This window comes from Cheilinus undulatus, linkage group 18 (genome assembly GCF_018320785.1).
Source record: "Cheilinus undulatus linkage group 18, ASM1832078v1, whole genome shotgun sequence".
In the NCBI taxonomy this organism is placed as follows: domain Eukaryota; kingdom Metazoa; phylum Chordata; class Actinopteri; order Labriformes; family Labridae; genus Cheilinus; species Cheilinus undulatus.
The window spans coordinates 35,968,469-35,990,734 of record NC_054882.1 but is presented as its reverse complement, the minus strand read 5'-3'; the positions used below and the strand labels follow the sequence as shown (position 1 = coordinate 35,990,734).

General features: G+C 39.4%; 1 protein-coding gene across 1 annotated transcript in view; it reads right to left on the bottom strand.

Annotated features, from left to right (window-relative positions):
* The window catches only part of lrfn5a (leucine rich repeat and fibronectin type III domain containing 5a), a 190,174-nt gene extending 173,299 nt beyond the window's left edge, over nucleotides 1-16,875 (bottom strand). The window contains exon 1 of the mRNA XM_041811840.1: nucleotides 15,993-16,875. The gene's annotated coding sequence lies outside the window, so the exon portion shown is untranslated. The remainder of the gene's footprint in view (nucleotides 1-15,992) is intronic.
* Nucleotides 16,876-22,266: the final 5,391 nt, after the last annotated feature.

The following is a 22,266-nucleotide window of genomic DNA, read 5'->3' as shown; positions in this document are numbered from 1 at the left end:
TTTTGAACCATATCCACTAAAGAAAGCCATGTTTTTACTGATGACTTTCTGATCTGTAACTCAGGAATAGTTGGTGTATGTTTTGTATATTCTAAGTTGTATGTTTCATGTCTAGCTCTGGTAATTGTGCTGCCTTGTCTTGGATAGGACACTTTTGTAAATTAGATTTTTAATAACAATGAGGCGTTGTTGGTTAAATACATCTAAATAAATAACTAATAATAATAATAATAATTAGGGCTGCAACGATTCGTCGACATAATCGTTTGTGTCGACTATAAAAATTTGTCGACGCAGAAATTCAAGTGTCGACGCGTCATATTATTGTTTTTTATATTGGTAAAATCTAGTACCGGCTGGTAAGGACTCACCTGTACTTGCAGTTCACTACAGGAAGTGGTGGGGGCAGTATCGCTCCCACTGTTTACATTATTCACAGAAACTGAGAAGAAGAAGTTAAGCATGGCGGAAAGCACGGAGAACACACCAAAAGCTGACCCAAAGCTTTTAAAGTTTGGGAACATTTTACAGAAAACAAACTGGCGAAACAAGTCAACTGCAAACTGTGTCAAGTCAAACTCTCGTACCATGGCAGCACTACGGCAAGGCACGAACACCTGAAAACCTAAACACACTGTAGCTGCCGTGTCTTCCAATACCACGAGTGGGCAAGTTTGCAAGTTGCATGAAAATCTTTCAGATCTTTTGCATTTGGTTACTGAGCCCTTTGTGCTTCAGGCACGAGGATTAATTCCAGTAGCCTACTTATAACGTTGGTGCCGTACGTTAATCAGTCAGAAACTCATCTTTGATATTTGTTAGAGTAACGTTTTTTCAGTAACGCTATTTAGTGTGCAATTTACTTTAGTTATCAGTTCAATACTTTTATATTAGAGGAAAAACAAACCTTGAAGATGTAGCAACTTGACATGTCATGTCAATTTGCTAAACCATTAAGTTTTTACAGGTGTGCAGGCATAAGAAGGCAAGGTAAACCGGGGATCCAAAATAGTATGCCAAATAGCCACGATTAGTCGACCAATCGTAAAAATAATCACCAGATTAGTCGACATAAAAAATAATCATTTGTTGCAGCCCTAATAATAATTGAAAAATTGCTCTAATCATATGCTGGCACACACAAGCACTTGGCGTGGGTTTGTGCCACAGGCCAAGTGGTACATCAGTGGCTTTGCACTTACACCAACACCACAATAACGGAGACAGAAAAAAAGGAAGTTTTCAGACCCAGAACTTGTCTGTGCAGAGACGGGAAGTGAAACACATGAGTGTTGTCACATTGGATGATTATAAGATGCCATTCAGAAACTTGAAAAAAGAGAAAAACACAGTGACCACACACTTGTGTCTCTGCTGTTGTTACAATACTACAGAAAACACATTATTATCAAAAAAACTAACATGTTTAGAATCAGTCCGCTATAATTGAGAGAAGTCATTCTGTATGGCAGTAAACTTCCTGCTGCATTTTAAACATTGTTTTATTTAAAAGTGCACGTGCCCAAATCCTTCTGGTTCAACAGCCCATTGTTGTAAATAGAAGTTTTATCTTAGGATACACAGGAGCAACTGATTTAAGTGTAGAGAGAAGAAGCAAGAGAGAAAGAAATACTGCCAATAGAAAACCAGGTTTCATTTGGTGTTAATCTGCACCATTTGTTTGCCTGTGGCAGCTAGCAGCAACCTTTGTGCATTAGTGGCTATTTGTAATGAAGCTGATTTGCATAGTAGAGGAGCAACTTTGTGCCACTTTTTATTTCCTCATTTTGCATACATGTAGATGCAACAGAGTGCTGGCTCACCTCAGCGGTTTGCATGCATTTCGTGTACAGGTAGCATGGATTTTCCCTTTGCACATTCTCTGTTACAGATGTTATCTATTTGGCTATATTCACTACAAAAAGTAGTGCTATTCTTTAATGGATTTGTGCCTGTGTCAGCAAACAGCCAAAACAACAGGTTGAAATGCAATTCTTGTAGCCAGATGTATCCATCAAAAACATCCTTTCAAAGAGATTGTAGGGATAGGCTTGGATTGTTATTCAAAGACACTCAGAACAGAATGGATCCACAAAAACATGTGTTTGTACATCTTTCTTGTACCCATAAAATCTTATGTTAAAACCTAAACCTAATTAATTGCATTTTCATCCCTTTCTCTACTGTCTCAGTCAAGGTGCTAATTTATCTGATGGCCGCCACCAATTTCCAATCAATCAATAAATTATATGAGGATTGCTGGCAGATAATTAGGGACTCGAATCAAATACTGTTAACACGTGGAGCGTTTCAGGCTGTCTACATACAGTGCTTAACAAATGTATTAGACCACCTGTCATATTTGTCTCAGAGACCATCCAGCATTGTGAAGTGCTTTAATGTGGCCTCTTTCATTTTCAGTGAGCTTTCCACATTTTACCATTTTGAACAGGAATGAGGAATTTCAAACTGAATTCACCCAAATTTGAGCCGGCTGACTGGGCTTCTCTGAGAAGTCAGAAATGAATCAAGCATAACATCCAACCACCAAAACTCATTTTTCTCTTCAGGAATGCAAGTAAATAACTATAATTTGACATATTAATCGAGAAATAATAATGTGCTTTACTATTCTTTCAGTTTTTTGTAAATCAGTAAATTTGAAAATTCATGGATAACAACAATAATGATATTTTAGCATTAAAAATATCATTTGGGTTAAAGAGCTTCTACACATTGGTGTATTAACCATTGCAGAAACATAAAAATGATTGTGGTAATTACCAATGCTGTTAATTTAGGGCAGCTGTGGCATAAACCTTACTTTGGGTGGTGGTCTAATAAATTTGTTAAGCACTGTACAAGATGATTTTGGACCTGTTTAGGGCCTTTTTTTTACCTCAATCTGATGATGGTCTTTTGCACCCAGTTATTTTTCAAAATCATCCCTAGTGTGAGGTGATTATTTCATGACTAACAACTGATTTTGAGCTTCCCCAATCAGGACGTGTGACTATCAAACATGTTTGATATTTTTGATTCCTGATCTGGTGAAGTATACCCGCAACAGCCAATGAGAGCGAGCAGACCAGGAAGTGTTTTGCTGTTACCAGGTTGATGGACTTAGGGGTTTACTATGAATTAATTACTGAACAGGACTCAGGGCCCAAAGGACGGGAAGTCAATTAGTACGTTTTTGATAAAGTTAATTCCTCTGTGATAAGACTATGAGCTTATTGAGGAATTTAATCACTACAGTGAAATAGTTTCAGATGCTGATATCTGAAATTCACTGACTGGATATCTAACATTAATCCCATTGCAAGCCTTTCACTTTAATACTGAATCTTCTTATCAGCACATTTGTTGTGGTAGTTGTTTCTGATCCAATTAATCCTCAAACTAACCTCCCCTTCAATCTGCTCAAAAAGTGTTGCTACGTCCCCAGGCAATTGTTTGTTTTCGTGACTAACAGTAACCTGGGTTGCTCAATATCATAACTGTACTCTCTAGATGTCCCAGATTTACTGGAACATGCCTCAAACCTCATCCTTCAGCCACATAAATCAGGCCATCAGATTTTGTTTCTGTGAAGCAGCTTGCCGAGTTAAGGTTGGTGCCAAAAAGAAAGAATAAAAAGAAATGAAAAAAAACTGCCAACAGCTTGGATTAGCTGGCTGCTTTTTATAGTATTTGGTGTAAAAGCGAGCAGAGTAGGAGGCAGTTATTTGGTAGTCATCATGCCTTTAGAGCAGATGATTAAGACCAAACTTCAGAATCCCTACTGTAGATTTAAGAAAATGCCAAGACACCATAAAGCATTGTGATCACTACAGTTAAATGCATGCTGAACAATGAAATTATTTGAATGAATTACTCCAAGCTAAAGAAGCCACACTACTGGACACAATGCTAGCCTTTATACTGGTAGATCTCTATATTTTATGCTGCTTAAGTTCTTTCAGATGCTACAGACAGTAGTGAGTAACCACTTCAATGAAAAACATTTCCATGACCTTGTCGACATAAAACAGTGCAAGGACATCAAAAATCACCTATTTTTATCATGTGTGTGTTTTTAAAATTTTTTTTTTTTTTTTTTTTTTTTTTAACTTTTAAGATAACTTTTTGCAAATTTGGTTGGAAATTCATTTTTTCTTTAAAGAATAATGATCAATAATGTTTTTTTCTAATTATTTTGGAGAGCTCTATTACAAAGTAATGAGAAAACATCCAAATCTTAAGCTGTTTTTGTTTTTCTGTACTTGGAGAGAGAAATTTGAAACTTCTAAAGAAAAGGGAGAAATGCCCAGTTGCCACGGCTTTATTCCAATATCAATATGATGATTGGCAACTGATCAATAATCCCATAGACTAACAGCCACAACATTAAACCACATGTCAGAAATCCTTACATGTGAAGTATACAACCAAGATAAATCAGAGGGCCTCTTACAGTGTGGGGATTAATTTTCTTCTCAAGAAACCACTGAGAATAACAAGAATGTTCCAGAAGAGATGGCAGAAACCACTCAGAGTGATCATCCGCTTGTATGTTACCAAAATCTTGAGGTAGATTCATTTGTATACAACATGGCTATCATTTGATATATTTCATTTTTGTATTCAAGTATTAAGTGAGTAGTAAGTGCTTGTTATAGGACCTGTAAATATGGAAAATATATTAAAACTCTATTAATCTAGACTAGGTCTCTGCACTGCTCATGAGGTACAGCTCAAACAGTCTTGGAAGCTTAGGATTGAGACAGAAAGAGAAGCTTATACATGGATTTAGATATAGATAATGCCCCTCTGAGCAGCGTTTGGTAATGAGAGAGGCATTATAACAGTAGATCACTTTAAGATCCAAAAAGATTTCAAAACTGCAACAAAAAATACGAGTATTAAAGCAAAGCTGTTTGTTTTATTTTTATGTATCAAAATGAGAAATGGGGATTAAATTGGCAGCTGCTTGAGCAAACACAAATACATAAATATTATCTGCTTACTGTGATTAATTGTACCTATACAGATGAGATGACTATAAACAACTTTCATGGTTCTGTGTTATAGCAGCTAATATGACTGACAGGAAGTACATGAACATATGGCAAGTTTAATGAGCCGCACAGTATCTCATGTATGGGGAGCATTAAAAAACACAAATCGAGGTGAAATTAATGTTTCTACACCACAAGTCAATCGCCCTACAGAGGATTAATGTACCCCCCTCAGTTTAGATCACCACTCTCAAAGGCCTTCTGAGGAAATAAGGTCTTCTGAATAACAGCCTAAACAGTGCAGGACCAGTGTACCCGTAGCTAACGCCTTCTGTGTAGCGTTAATCTGTGTGTGAACAGATGGCACTCACTAACAAGTTAGGCTAAATGTAGCTACTGTTGGCATGGGCCAAGACTGATCTCTGACTTCCTGATCCCAAGCCTCTTAATTAAATGCACCATTTAATCTAGTCAGTTTTCAGTCCGGCTGTTGTCCCTAAACACAACACCGTTTGTCACTGATGACCTGCTCGTTCTGGCAGATTGACATCACAGCACTGAAATAATTAGAATGAAAAAAGCCTCTCTTCACAGGCATATTTGTTTTTAAATAATGATCATTATCATGACTATTAATGACTATTAAATGTGTTGTTTTGGCTGATGACAATCAACAATATTTGATATTACTTTCAGATTTCTATCAACACCTTTTTTTTGTCCATTATATAAGAACGTATATTCAAAAACCTTAGTGGGAAAGCACTATAATAATATTGATGGACCTATAACAAATGATATATAGGTATAAACAATGACACATACATTACATGGACAATTTCACTATATTTCATAAAAAAAGTACCATTAAAACTGTCAGACACCCATATGGCTCAGGATGCTTTATGGTGTTATATTAAGCCACTGTGCCATTGGGACCAGCCTGCCTAAATTTAGGATTTACACATCTCCAGAGTGAGGAAAAGAGTGGGAAACCTCACATATGATCTATCACACCCTGGACACAACCTTTTCAAATGTATTTCCTCTTGTTAGTGCTCCAGAGCACCAGAGCAGTGCACTAACAAGCAGACACAAAAGTAGTTTCTTTCCAAATTCAAGCAATCTCAGAAACAATAGAATCAATCAGACAAATTTTGTCAAATTGGAAGAAAATACCCAACACATAAAACTTTATGGATGTTAAAGAGCCTTAAAAAAAAAAACTCACACAGACTCTACAGAAAAAATAATGTAATAAAAGTCCTGGGCATTAAAGTAACTTTTTTTCTGTTACAATACCGGGAGGTAATGGAACATTTCCCAGTTCAGTAGAAAAGTGGATTCATTCTGACATCCATTTATCCTTCTGAATCATACTTTCATCATGTTGCTAGATTGGCAATTCTTCATTCTTTACTTGGTTCATGCAGCAAAAAGCTGATCTGGGTGCTGAAACATCCACCTCAAAGAAGTGCTGTATACAGTCATTGTCTGTGGTGCCATTTTACTCTATAGTACAATGAATATATAGAGCTGTCCATGGTGCTGAAATATCCACCTCAAGGAAGTACTGCATTCAGTAGCAGTCCATGCTACCATTTGACTCTGTGGTATAACAGTTGCCAAAGAGAGCTCTCTATGGTGCTGAAAAAACCACCTAAAGGAAGCACTGGATACAGTCGCTGTCCATGGTGCTATTTTATTCTATGGTACAACAGTGGACACACAGAGCTCCCCATGGTGCTGAAACATCCACCTAAAGGAAGCCCTACACACAGTCACTGTCCATGGTGCCATTTCATTCTATGGTACAAGCAGTAGCCATATAGAGCTCTCTGTGGTGCTGAAAGACCCATCTCAAGTAAGCACTTGATTATACATAATTCTTATTTGAAATCTATTATAATTGAGCAGAAAAAAACATGTTCTTCCAATGACTGTATCAAACAGTAATTCAATTAAATCATACAGTGTTGTAAGAATCATCTAGGTGTGTGTACAGCACTTGTGTTCCTCAAACCTATAGCCAGCTTTCTGCTGCCAATGTGAGCTGTTTAATTCATGGAATTTAAGCTTTCTCATTTATTGCACATAATCCATGTCTACATTTGAAGTGAGAAATCTAGACAAATGTCGGTGTAAACCTTTAAGACTTGTATACAGAATAACGTCAAGTACTACCATAGCTGTAAGCTTTGGTAGCTTTGGTAGCTGTTTACTTGTTAAATCTGCAACTAGCTCAAACAAAGCTGGAAGTCTTGAGGAGAAGAGACGTTCTCTATTGTTCTTTTTTTTTCCTCATCTAACCTGACAAGTTGAGAGCGCATTGTTATTAATGGAAATTGCCTGAGGGAGAATGCCTTTAAATACACAATCACACACTTAGACTGCAAATGTAGTGAATCACATGAAGATTTTACAAGGAACTGCATATTTGCGTAGTCAGAATTTAAAAGAGGACTTTACACGAGCATTAGCTTTCACTGGAAAGATTTGCTTAATGTGGGCACTTCATGTTAGTTGAAAACAATGAGATTGAATGGAGACAATGATGCAAAGGAATCAACCATTAAAACTATTCTTTTGAGTTATTTCAAACTGCCTGTCGGTGCTCCTCAGATCTGTCTCTGTCAGAGGACTGTGGGCCTTTTATATGCAAGGTATTTGTTGTTGTTCTCTCTCCCACTGGGTGTTCTTGTCATCTTTTTTTCCATTTTTAGAGCTACGCAGAGGTGTTGCTTGTTTTGTGCTGGTCCTACGCAGAATGCACACCGGACATGACATGTTGGTTAAGCACAACATACAAATGCAGCTCTGTAGAAAAACACAGACTACACAGATTGTCAGCATGCTTTGCTGTCACAAGGCGAGGACTAACAGGCATCTAGTTTCACAAAGTCAGCAAGTCTGCAGCTCCTCTGGAAGCAGGGACAGGTAAGGATGCACACAGTACCAGCTAACAGGGAGGCCATGATGTGCAGGTAATATCAGGATACATTTACACTGCACATCACATCCTGTGTGTTGTAGTTCAAGTAATATTAACATGTGTAAGATTACTTCTCAAGTGTGTGTGCCCAAGTCTGATCCTGCTTTGACTTCACAGACAAAGAGAATTTCTCAATAACATCTGATGGAAATACTACAAAGCAACTCTCCCTGCATATAAAAGCTTTCTCTAGCACTGATGTTTCACACATTTCACCCTTGGGATTTTTTAGTAGAAATATTACTGTACTGTTGCCCTGCGTAATCTTAGTTGAGTTTTATATGAAGTGTGGACCGCTTTAAAAGAGTGAGTTAAAAGTCTGGTGGAATCCCCTGGTAACAACTGTGCTACAGTATTTATAATTAGTACTGTAATGACAAGGGAAGAAGGGTCTTTGTAGGCTGAAAAGCCTGCATGACAAATTCAAAATTAACTTAGGTTACTTATATTATCAGGGCATTTAAACACAAGTAGCTGGTGAGGTATTTAGTGCCTATCTCAGACTGACACTAAACCTTGATGTATGCTCCACAAAAAGGCTAATATGATAAGTCAAAAGGGTTATGAGATGATTAATAAGATACAAATACATTCAAGACAGACAATAATTGACTTTCTCAGACTTCTATCAAGCAGCTATAGCTTCTTTTAAAGGGATCATAAGTCATGAAGGTTATCAACTCTAGGTATGCTTATTCATGCTTGCTCACACTTTTCTATGCATAGAGAAATTTGAGCAGACAGTGAAAGTAGGCACAGTGCCAGAAGACTGTCTGTATTGTGTCACATTCACCCACAGTTATCTGTCCTGAACACAGCTCATTATCACCCGACATGTCTCACATCTGTCATGTCACCCACTCCTCATGCTCACACCAACACACTCACACAGACACACAGGTATACACAAACATCCTCCCTGCTGGCATCCTAAAGCGGGATCTAGTGTCAGACATGTCACGGATGATTTTGAAGCAGCAGGTGTGCAGAGAGAGGCAGGGTGGTGAGGGGACCGACTGAGTGAGAGTTATTTAACTTACACATAAAGGGAAACAGAGAAAAGAAAATATATTTAACACATAAACATTTAGCATCCAAAAACATTTGTAGTAACCTAGTTATATTTTGAACAAAATGACTTCAACCACAGAGCAAATTAGAAAAAAGATGCCATGCATCCAACAGCACATGTAATAACCAAGCAATTGACTGGACAAAAGAAACTGTAAAATTCAGAGAAGATGAAATGCATACAACCGCCACAACAACACATAAATCTACTCGAATGTAATTAACAGCCTTGTAATGGATTTTAAGCAGGAACTTAACAAGAGCCTAGAAATGCCAGCCAGCTGAAGACTACTGAAGACTAATCTAATCCTGCACTGGCAATGCCATGAAGTGAAAGGAGAACAAATAAACAAACAAACAAAACTAAACATGATAAATATATATATATATATATATATATAGCCAAAAGTATTCACTCACCCATCCAAATAATTGAAATCAGGTGTTCCAATCACTTCCATGGCCACAGGTGTATAAAATCAAGCACCTAGGCATGCAGACTGTTTCTACAAACATTTGTGAAAGAATGGGTCGCTCTCAGGAGCTCAGTGAATTCCAGCATGGTACTGTGATAGGATGCCACCTGTGCAACAAGTCCAGTCATGAAATTTCCTCACTCCTACATTTTCCACAGTCAACTGTCAGTGGTATTATAACAAAGTGGAAGCGATTGGGAATGAGAGCAACTCAGCCACGAAGTGGTAGACCACGTAAAATGACGGAGCGGGGTCAGTGGATGCTGAGGCATACAGTGCACAAAGGTTGCCAAATTTCTGCAGAGTCAATCGCTACAGACCTCCAAACTTCATGTGGCCTTCAGATTAGCTTAAGAACAGTGCGTAGAGAGCTTCATGGAATGGGTTTTCATGGCCGAGCAGCTGCATCCAAGCCATACATCACCAAGTGCAATGCAAAGCATCGGATGCAGTGGTGTAAAGCACGCCGCCACTGGACTCTTGAGCAGTGGAGACGCGTTCTCTGGAGTGACCAATCGCGCTTCTCCATCTGGCCATCTGATGGACGGGTCTGGGTTTGGTAGTTGCCAGGAGAACGGTACTTGTCTGACTGCATTGTGCCAAGTGTAAAGTTTGGTGGAGGGGGGATTATGGTGTGGGGTTGTTTTTCAGGAGCTGGGCTTGGCCCCTTAGTTCCAGTGAAAGGAACTCTGAATGCTTCAGCATACCAAGAGATTTTGGACAATTCCATGCTCCCAACTTTGTGGGAACAGTTTTGGGATGGCCCCTTCCTGTTCCAACATGACTGTGCACCAGTGCACAAAGCAAGGTCCAACATAAGTGTGTGACCTCACAAATGCACTTCTGGAAGAAATTCCCATAAAAACACTCCTACACCTTGTGGAAAGCCTTCCTAGAAAAGTTGAAGCTGTTATAGCTGCAAAGGGTGGACCAATGTCATATTAAACCCTATGGATTAAGAATGGGATGTCACTTAAGTTCATATGTGAGTCAAGGCAAATGAGCCTATATATAACAAAATAAATTAGTAGCAGATAACTGTTTTCAAAAGTTCCAAAAACACAAGAAAACAAGTACAGAAAGCTGTAATTTTGCCCTTTAGTCAATGAAAGTGAAGGTTAAAAAGTAAAACAAAATATTATGATTTCGGGTCATCGGGCTTTTTAAAAAAGATTGTTGTTATATGCTCAGAACCACTTGATCCTGGCAAAGTTAGATCAAAGTGTCAACATAATCTGAAACAATGCCCCATGTCTCTATTAGGCCCCCATCCACCCACACACAAACCACAAAAAAAAGCTCTTCATTATGAAAAATGCAAAAAATAAGGGGACCCGAAACTGAACCCTGAGGTACACCAAAGTGGATTTGGTAAATATTTAGAGTTTTCTGTTTGAAAAATTGAATTGAAACCAGTGAAGCCAACATCAATGGTCTAAAAAAGTAGATAAAATGTGAATGACTGACAAAATATTGGTAAAGTACTTAAAGATCATGAAAACCTTTGCTGAGGTTTTTCCTTAGTCCATTTATTCTGTCATTTCAGACTCAGTGATGACATTTTTAAGATATATTCTCTCACCACATAATAACTGGACTCAAATAAACTCTCACACACACACATACATTTTTGTCACCCAGAGAATCAATTCAGATGTCACAGCATCAGGCCAGCTCTCTCCCCCCTTTCCTACCTTTCCTCTGATAATAGGAAATGCACCCTAACATCTGTGGTCCTCCTCCCTATCTCTCTCTCTGTCACTCCCTCTCTCTTTTTCCTGTCTCTCTCCTGCTTCCTCTGTCTGTCTCCAAGCAGTAGAATAAATTGAATTAGAGCTCCACCACCCACTCCACAGGATCCTGCAGCCCTCTGTCAGATAGCTTAACAGAGAGAGGAAGAGAGAGAGAAAGTCGCAGAGAGAAGATAAACAGAGGGCAAGAAGAAAGACAGGTATAATAGCCTCCCCCTATCCCTATAAAGAATAAAGAACAGTCCCTTCAGCCTGTTTACACTCCTGTATTACAGCATTATAAAAGTTTCCACAAATGTACTTTTTTGATGGATTAGTTGGGGAAAGAGAGGTGATAAAAATGAGAGGGAGGGGGAAATTCAGGAAATACTGCTCCTGCCTTACCTCCACTTTACTGTGTGCTGTTATGGAATGGGAAATGATCTTTCATTATCAAGATAGTAGCACACAAACAAACAGCGAGTCACAGCATGGACCAGATGGCACTTCCAACACTATTCATTTGGCAGTGACGCCACTACAGCAAATTAAATGTGAATAACTAAGTGAGAGTCAGAGGTAGCTTTAAAATAGAGCCCCTTTTCTCTCCTGTCTTACATAGCCCATTAAAGTCTCAAAAAATAATCCATAACGCAAATGCACTGCTATTCATCCTGAACCTAATGGCATGGCAAACCACTCCTTTTAGGCATAAATAGGAGGCTAAACGCAACTAAAATGGAGTGAAAATCACCAGTTTCTCTCCCTCGCTCAGTCACCCACACTCTTTTTGTAGAGCCAGGGAGGCATTTGCATAATGCCTCCATATCCACGGGCCATTAGCACCAGCATGAGTGGCTCGTGTGCATAAATTTATTGCCTTGATCAATCAATGCAAGCTACTGTACCGGTACAAACTGATGCAGCACCAATCTAGCAGAAGATAGAATCAAGGAAACAGAGAAAAAACATGTCATAACCTGTCAGAGTTAGGAATCAGAGAAATTAAACTTCAATATACATCCTAGATGTTTGATTAAAATGTTAATTTTGTAATCAAGACATTTTCTGTTGATTTAGTGAACATTAATTTAAATAACTTATCATGCTGTGAAAGGAACAGAACCAATTTCACTCATGTTGCATCTTGACAGGCTGCCTTTCAGTTTGATATGGAAAAAGCACCTGCAGAGAGTTGTGAAAACTGCAGAGGAGATTGCTTTTATGCTTAAATCAGCAGATTTAACCCAGATAACCTGTCTCCAACCCTAACCTCACTCACCTTTCAGGACACTTCACTTTGCTTATTTCTCTCTAATATACACCCCATTCATTTCTTATATTCCGTAAATGTTTAAAATGGATTTGACCTTGTATAATGCTACACTGCAGGTCATGCTTACCCATTCACACCACATTCACACACTAGTGGAGGCTGTAAAGTGTCCATCAGCAGCTTTTTCTAAACACAGATGATACTTGGATAAGTCATTAATTTACAGCCATCTAAGTTAGGGCTGGGAAATTTATCGCAAATTAGATTAAATTCAGTTTAATAAATACTTTTTTTGCAGCGGCAGAGATTTAATGCACATTATGCAAACATTCAAGTATCATTTTTTTATGATGGTTTACAAAAATCCTCCTTTTCATGTTTTATGCATGTTTTTCTTTATCAAAATGAGTGACATAAAAATGATAATGCCCTTAAATAGAGCCAATGACATCACATTTGCAATATGAGTAAAAACAGCTCATTCTATCTTAAACTGATGAAGCCTAGCGCTACTTCACGAAAGTCATACCCCAGTCGCGATCAGCTGGTAGCCAGCTTCACCTCCCCCACCCCAGTTGCCTCCTTTAAAGCTTGAAGCTTGTTGCACCCCCATACTCAACTGCTACTGAAATAATTTCATTGTTTTCTATACACGTGGTCTTATTTGTGGAGTTATTTATTGTTTGAATTCGTCACAAAAAAAAGAAAAACATAAGATTAACTGAAGAATAATCGCATATTAAATTGTAATATTGGAGAAATAAATCGCAATTTGATTATTTTTGCACATCGTTCAGCCCTAATCCAAGTATATGCAAAGCATTTTTCCTTCTTCTCTATAATCACCATCAATGCATGTAATGCACTATTTGATGAGCACTCAAGGATGATGGTTGCAATACACTTTTTCATCAACAAAAATGTTAGCTCACCTGCTATGATTATGGATTATGGAGTGAAATATTTCAAAAGGGTGGTGATGATATTTGAGCATCTTTATACAACATACTGCTGATAAATACTGTTAAAGGAGCAGGAGCACACAACAAATATGCCTACAAAATTAGGCAGGTGGAATGATCCACTCTGGCACCGCTAACACCTAAGTGTAGTGTCGCCCGGTGGGAAACACTGCTAAATCAGAACTTTCTAGTTCCATTCATGCACATGCACACCTCACTGATGCAGTGCGAGAATAAGTGGGAAGATCTGGGGTACCGTGTCTTGCCAAAGAACACATTAACACTACTGCAGGACTAGTAAGGATTGAACTCCAACCGATAGACAACAGCCTCATTACCTCATTCAAGTTGGCACACTTGCTATTTGTTGCATCTCCATGTTGAAGACACTCAATAATGGAGGGTCAGAGTTGTTTTTACTATGACAAAATGCCTTGGCTTCACTTGATTTTTTTGCAGCAGAACCTCACTGATCCTACTTTGATGTCCACTGATGTAACTGCAGATGTCTATTTTTAGTGTGGTGCTCTGGGTTACAAATGTTAAAAGAGAAGAAGAAAGTACTCGTGACCAGGTAGTTTCACCATTTCATCATCACACGGCACTGTCAAGAAATCTCAGAGACAGTGTTATCAGCATACTTGGTCTATCCAACTAAAAATGTGTTTCATTGGGACGGTCCTCTTTGTTTACATCTTGAATCCCATGTGTTGAGTGTATTATCCCACTCAGAATATGCTGCAGCTAATGAACCATGCAGAAAAATCCAAAATCATGATACAAAGAATCATTCATTTCTTCGTGTTTCTTGGAGGCTTCCATATGTAAGCCTCAATTTTATGCTTAAACCTTCCAACCATCCATTTCTGAAGGAGACATTTACATATACAACCCATCATTTTCAGATGTTAGGCCATAAAGGCAGTAAAAGACAGAAACATATAGCTTAGACTACAGGAGACTATGACAATAATGTTCCAGAGGCTCCAAATTGAAACAGATCCCCACCTTATTGTAGTGTGTCTGCCTAGATTCAACATTAGCCTCATTCCATGCTACAAGAATATGTATACAAAAACAGGGACCTCTTGCTGTGAGGATACTCAGAATAAGCTCCAACCAACAGACAGACATAAAGTAGTACCAAGGATAAAATGACAGTCTTTTCAAGCAGGAAGGCATCAAATGTGTAACCATGTTTTGTGATATCCTGGAACAAGGGCCCAAACAAATTAGCTCTAAGTAAGTTTCATTATAACAAGTGAGTATTATGCAAATTATTATTGATATCAAATTAGACATAGCCAAAGTCAGTGTGGGGGCGAGTGTTGAATGGCAAATATTGACTGAATTCACTAGAGTGGAACAGTCTTAGAGGACTGTTCAATGGGACTGCAATGTTCTGGCCCCTGCCCCATTCACTGGTGTTGTATATCCAGTATTGTATGTCAGGACTAGCGCATGCACGTGCTATCATTTGAAACTTACAGCACCAAGCTGGAACACCAACATATCCTGAGAACAATACCCAAAGCTCCATCATCATCTGGCGTTGTGCCAAAAAACATATAGGGCTGTGGTTCAGCGCACGCGCACATGCGTAAAGCGCACAAGATTACTTGCACAGGAGACCAACCGTAATGCTAAACATCGTACTGTAACAGGAGCTCACTAGCACGTTTGATTGTCCCTTCTGTCTCTCAACTCAATTCAATTCAGTTCAATTCACGGGCTTTATTGGCATCTCTCTTTCTCTCTTTCTCTCTCTCTCTCTCTCTCTCTCTCAGGTGCAGTGTTGACGCACAAAAAGGGGCGCAGTACATATCATGTGAGTGCCTTAACAACTGGCAGTCTGTTAAGACTGCCCAAATTAGCCTGCACACTCTATAAACATCTAAAATGCTTCACGAATACTGATGACGTGCTGCGCGCGCACACAAGTTCCCTTTCTTATTGGCGCCAGTGACACGCGCACCTGCGTGTGCGCGCGCACTCAGACACACTGTTAATTCAACGCTCACATTTGAGTGCAGAACCGCTGAAATTTAGCCTACTGAAACTAGCCTACCTCTGCGTGCAACAACCACTGTTTCCACCGCCTTGGTGGCCACATACGAGGAGACTGAGTGGAGCTAAAAAGAGCACGAGAGAGAGGCGGAGAGTCCCTGTAACTTATGGGAGGCTAATTTTTGACCTTGCAGTGTTTTGTGTTTCGTTTTATGCACGATCACAAACAGTAGCAATCTCTGAATATCCCCCACCCACACTCTCGAAAACCACCCTCTCTGCCTCCCCACGCCCCATTTCAACATCCAGACTAGACAGAGAGATAGAAATAACTCCACACCTGCCAACTCCATTTATATCCCCCAGCAACCACCACTCATTTGCTCTACCAGACACAGTCAGAAAGAGAGGGATGATTTGCAAGAAAACTCGGCGGACATTTTGCACATGTATGAATAAAGATGAGTATAAACTTTACCTCTTTCCGGATGCTACGGTTCCTTCGTGAGGAGTCAGTGCGAAATTGTCTCTCGAAATCCCATAATTAGAAAGACAGTGAGTTTAGTTGTAACTCCATACAAATAGGCTCCAGATAAGAGAATATGCCCCATATATATCAAGGTAAGTATGAGAAATATCCTTAGGGTGGTTGTTAATTCCGTATGGGTTTATTTTTCTTCCAGAGGGGTGCGTCCGTTTTGCATTCTCACAGCGCCCGACGACTACATCCCCCTCTTCTTCCTCCTCTCTTTTGCTCTCTCTCCCCGTCTTTTTCTCCCGGTTTCATCCCTCCATCCGCGGGCTGAGGAAAGAATCCCATCCGAGAGAAACTGAAACGATTCCCCCCTCCCCTCTCAGGGCTTCTTGTCTTCTCTTTCCCACCTCTTCCTCCCAGCAGTGCCTCCTTGCCTTGTCCTCGAGCAGGTGTATCAGGAGGAATTCCACAGCAAGATAAAGTATCCCAGGCGAAAGGGCGGAAAGTCTAATTATTCCAATAAATCATTCCAGGCAGAGTTTGAAGGCTGCTAAACACTCCTGAAAATCCACAGTAGCACCTTTCATGGGTGGACGCCTTCAGAAGCTTTTCAAACGGATTTTTGAAAAGACTTCACAGTCGCGAGCTTCTACCTCTCTCTCTCTCTCTCTTCTCTCGTCTCTCTGTCTCCGCGTCCTGCTTACGTCGCTCACCCTCTCGACTGTGTTCTCCACTGCAGTCTTTAGTGGAACAGAAGCGAGTAGAAAAAGATCACAGTCGTACTGGAAAAATAGGGCGAGATAACATCCCAGTAAAGCCTTCGTCCGTCACACACCAAGAAATCCCCACGCCACTGTCCCGCTGATCCTCAGTCTTCCCGACCGGTCGCTTCTCCCGCACCGCTAATCCATACAGCAAAGCAGGCAGGACAACCGTCACGTTAGAACCAACACAAAACCAGGACTTCCTGCTGTGACTTTCAGAATAAAACCCATATTGGTGCTTCTGTTCCTACGGAACCCCAGACTTGACATGGTCAAAAAAAGTTGTGGCCACAATATAGTTATAACGTGCGCACGAAATACTAATTCATGGCTAAAAAATATAATAATTCGTGGCCACGAAATAAGTATAACATGTGCACGTAATACTAATTTGTGGCCACGAAGCAGGTATAATGTGCACACAAAATACTAATTTATAGTATTAATATCATTCCTGGACAGCTGGGTAAGCATATCGAGCGCACCTTTCTATCCCAGCGTCCAAGTCATACCTCCACAGTAGCAACTTGGCTCTCAATATTCTGTTTAAATGCCTCTCGGTAATAATGGTTCCTTGCAATGCCAGGCTTTTCAGAATGTCTTTGTAGCTCATTCCCAGCCTAAAATATAATTCAATCATACAATCCCTGTCCATTGTGTAGCTTTAGCCCCTCTACTGCCTCTACCTTACACCTTAGAGAAGGTGCACTCGATTTGCTTACCCAGCTGTCCAGGAATGATATTAATATTATTAATTAGTATTTCGTGCGCACATTATAATTATTTAGTGGCCACAAATTGGTATTTGGTGGCCACAAATTAGTATTTTTTTGTGCACGTTATACCTTTTTAGTGGCCACAAATTGGTATTTTGTGGCCACGAATTAGTATTTTGTGCGCACGTAATAGCTATATTGTGGCCACAATTTGATTTTTTTTGACTATGTCATGTCTGGGCCTCCGTTTCTTCCTCTTCACTAACATATAAATGATATGCCTTTAACTTGAATCACTTTTTTCTCATTACATCACACAAGAGGTGTGTCAGTTATATTTGCATAAGATGCCCCACCCACCTCGGATCCCAAAATTCCACACAAGTTACAGCTCTAGTCTACTGGTTATGTCCCCTATTGCAAATACATTGTAGAACATACATCAGGAAACAGCAGCTCAGTGGAAAATGAAATATTGAATCATCCAGTTATTTATTGAACTCCAGTGTTATTTATATGGTGTGTGCAGATGGTTGTATTTAAATGAGACATAAGGCTCAGCCTTGCAAAGCAGATGGATTATTCTAAATCAATGTCGCAAAGCTCTAATCTGAAACTATTGTGCCCGTTCTAAGAACGGACCTGACCAATCAGTGTCATCTGAGGAATAAGAGGTGAATGCTACAGGAAGGGCTTCAGTTGGAAGCCATACACCAGCGTAGCGTTTAACTCAGATGTAGCTGTACTATAGTGGCAGTTTTATCAGAACTTGACCACATTTATTTAAGACCAAAGAACAGCACTGAAAGATTTTCATGCTCTTCTCCCAACCTACCTCTTTTTCGCTCTTCTTCGACATGAGTTTATTCTACGGACAGGGCTTAGTTGTATTGTAAGCCAGTATATGCAATAAGCGCTTGGCTGTAGCTACAGTTTTATCAGAACTGGGCCATATTTCTTTAATGAAATAAGAGCAAAGAGCCACACTGGAAGCTTCTCTTGGCAGAGATGTTTTTGAATTTTATCCATAAACAAGCTCAAATTTCACAGACTACATCAGTGCATGTCAACTACCCTATTTTGTCTTGTCACTCTAATTGGTAAGGGATGTGACAGACTGAATGCTCATCCAATCACCATCTGAGAATTTCTTGAAAAGTCCTGCCCTTCCTAAACGCTTTGTATGGGAAATTTCCCAATAAATGTGACATCTATCCTATGAAACAGTCAATCTGGCATGTCAGGTTAAAGCAATGTGAGTTCGCATGTTTTTTCAGGTGCTCTAGCTTTTGCTGACAGACTGGTTGGTGACCCAAAAACTGTCTATAGCCATGTGAATATTTGATTTTCTCAGTATGTATGCCCTGTGATTAACAGGCAACAAGTCATGGCTGATTTGTGCCACTCACCCAGTGTCAGCCAGGTTTTAGTTGGGACCCTCTAACCCTGAACAGGACAGGAAGTTTAGATAATGGAAAGAACACAATGGCTGAAAAAAGGCATGCACTGCAAATCAACGCATATGATCAGAATCGCTGGGTTGGAGAAGTTTACATTAGTAATTTTGAAGTTTATGATCATGACATCGTTTTGAATTCCCATTAATTTACAGAGCAACCTTCACCTAAATACAAGAGAACTGAATGATGCCGGACCACATTTTATAAACCTTGTTGTGCCAACCTGAAACCTTCCATGTTCATAAACTCGCGCTTTTATTTTGAAGGAACAATCTCCTCGTTTACAGGATGTGCTCTAGTAATCCTGTTGCGCTTGATGAAGCATCACGCTTGCTGCATGGAAGTTGTTGAGATCCTTCTTATTTTCTACATCGCTGCATGTTAAACTTCACAACCATCGCTGTCTCCAGACACGAGCAAATTTAGACTTCTTAAAGGAAATTCATTATCAGAGCTGCACTTATACTTCCGGGTGTGATTTGTAAACCCACAGCTCACCACTCGTTCCTACGTCGTCGATAAACTGGTGAGTGAAACTAGGCAGAACATGCGGCTTCCATCGTCTTCTGTGTCATTCGGATTAACCAGTACACTAACACCATAGGGTGCCTGATATGTGGACCAATATTACATTTTTCAACCATACTCTGGCTTTAGGAAGACATTTCCCTAGATGGAGGATGGATGCATTTGCCAGATTTCCTCCCTCTCTCTCTTCCCCTCTCTCTGTTCAACGGAATATTGTTATCTGTTTGAATTTTGAAAAAAAAAGAAGAAAAATTGTGATCTATATTGCATATTTCAACTGATAATGCATATAGGAGTTCACATGAATGCATCTGATCCAACATAGCTGGGTGAGAGTCATAGCACTAAATGGGGGTTACTGGGTCTCTGCATTTCACTGATAAGCCTAATGGTTGTTTTCCTAAACAAAGCCATGAAGGTCTGAACATTTAGTTTCTGAAACAGAGAGAAATGGCTGTTTCAGTGGTGAGCAGGATACTGCTTGTCAAAAGGCATGCACAGTATTCTTTGATCTTAATTTGTGTTTGTGGTGTTTTTGGTCACATTGACTATTATGAGGGAAAAACAGGAAAATGGCTCATTTAGGATTCTAAACCTTTTCAGCCCGCGACCCCCAAAATATGGTGCCAGAGACCGGGGACTCCTGCTGTACCTGAAGGTGGTTGAACACGAACAAACAAGAATAGTCATGTGGAGACAAGGCCGTCCAAAAGGGGGTATAACAGAGAGAGCTTGCTGGGGCCCAGCCAAACTGGGGACCCATGGAGGTCAACAAAATCATGGTCTATGGTAGGGTTAAGCTGTGATATCTATATTTTGTTTAGAAAAAAAAAAAAAAGAATTGTTTGGGTTAAAAATAGAAAAATATGGTTAAAATGGCAAAAAAAAAAAATGGTGGAAAAGGTAGTGAAATTGAATCTTAAAAGTAGCAGAAATGGACAAAAAGGCAAAAATTATATGAGAATGGCAAAAAATAACCGAAATATTGCAAAAATGGGTTACAGTGACAAAAACGGGCATAAATAGTGGTAAAAGAGAATTTAAAAGTGTCTGAAAAGTCTTTAAATTGGCAAAATGGGTGGAAAATTGGTGAAACGGGAAGAAAATGGATTTAAACTGGCAAAATAGTGCTAACTAAGAGAGAAAAAATAGCAGATATTGGCAGAAATTTGTCAAATTGGCAAAAATGGGCATATCAGATAGTGAAATGTGGTTAAAATGGGAAAAATTGTATATAAAAAGTGGTAAAATGGGGTTAATAGTGGCAATAATGGGTCAACAGAGGCAACATTGGGGTCATGTGGCAAGAATTGGTTTAGAAGTGGCATAAACAGGCAGAAAAATGTGGTGGAAAGAGATTAAAATGGCAAAAACAGGTGTTACATGGCAAAAATGTGTTGAAATTGGTGGGTATAAATAATGGAAACTGGTTAAAGTTTCGCAAAATTGGTGTAAAGTGGCAACAAATTATTCTTAGGTTTTTTTTTAAGGGAATCTGGAGATCCCCTCTTAGTGTCTCGTGACCCCCAAGGAGGTCCCGACCCCAAGGTTGAGAACCACTGATCTAGTAGATGTTATTCTGCTAAGATTAGCTAGGGTCTTTTTTTTTTATTCATCACCAATCTATCAATAATTGTCAAAGTAAAATTAGACAGCATGATTTGATGTTACACAATGACGTATGCTGAAATCCTGATGTTCTTTGGACTAGTAAATACTAGTAAAACTATTTACAACTTTTCTATAGTTAAGAAAAATGGCTCCTCAATCAACTTTAAAAAAAAAATTCACCCATTACTTTTTTTTATATAAGTTTTATTTTACTTGTGTCGCATCAACCCACTTACGTTTCAAGATTTCAGAATGGCATTTATGCTTTCTTTCAGTTTATTAGTTCTCAAGAAAATGCGGCCTCATTTGAACTAAATGCAATCGACAGTCCTGCAGCATGTGACCAGTGTAACCCTCAGTGCAACAGAGTGATTGGCCACGACAATAAACCAGCATAATCTAAGCTTCAGGCTACAGCTGCTGTCAATCAGTTTATTGATTATCTCTTAACGGCTGTTAAAGTCATTGAGACATTGTCAGGTGGCTGCTGGGATACCTTCCTGCTGAAATCACTTTTCATTTGTTAGCTGAGTGCTCATAAATTTTGGTAATCGACAATTGATTAGCCATTTAAAACCTAATCAAGCTTCTTTCTTTTCCCAAGTCATGTCTGAACACAATAATAAAATCTATCCTGTTATACCTCTTTGCTGCAGTTAATTGACATTTGGGTGCAATAAATGCTATTTCTATTGCTTTACAGTCCAATAGCATAAAGTGAACGCAGCAATCTATGTCTGCAGGGCATTGATAGAATTGTTGCCAGCCTTGGACACCAATCACTGCTGCAGTTTTATGCCCTTTAATTTTGACCTCACAGCTTTACATATGTACTGGAAGCTGCTTAGTCAGCAACAGTCTGTTACACCTAGACTCATGCAAACAAGCCCCTCTGTTGGTAACATGTAGGTTAATGTCTCGACCTAGTTTAGGTTATGGCTTAAAATAGCGAGAGCAGGTTTACAGGAGGAGATCACCTGTGGTTGTGGGGACTGCATGATCGGTTGTAGCTCTGCTGAAGGCTTCCAATGTCTATGAAGTTTTCCTTTGTGATTTAATCATGTTAAAATGATTGGCATAACACAATGGGGCTCATAAAGTAGTTAGATCAACAGTGCTTGGCTATTCCACCTCATTATATTGTTTTGGTGTAGCAGTTTTAATGACTATACTTGCTGTCATTTGCCATGATGTACTT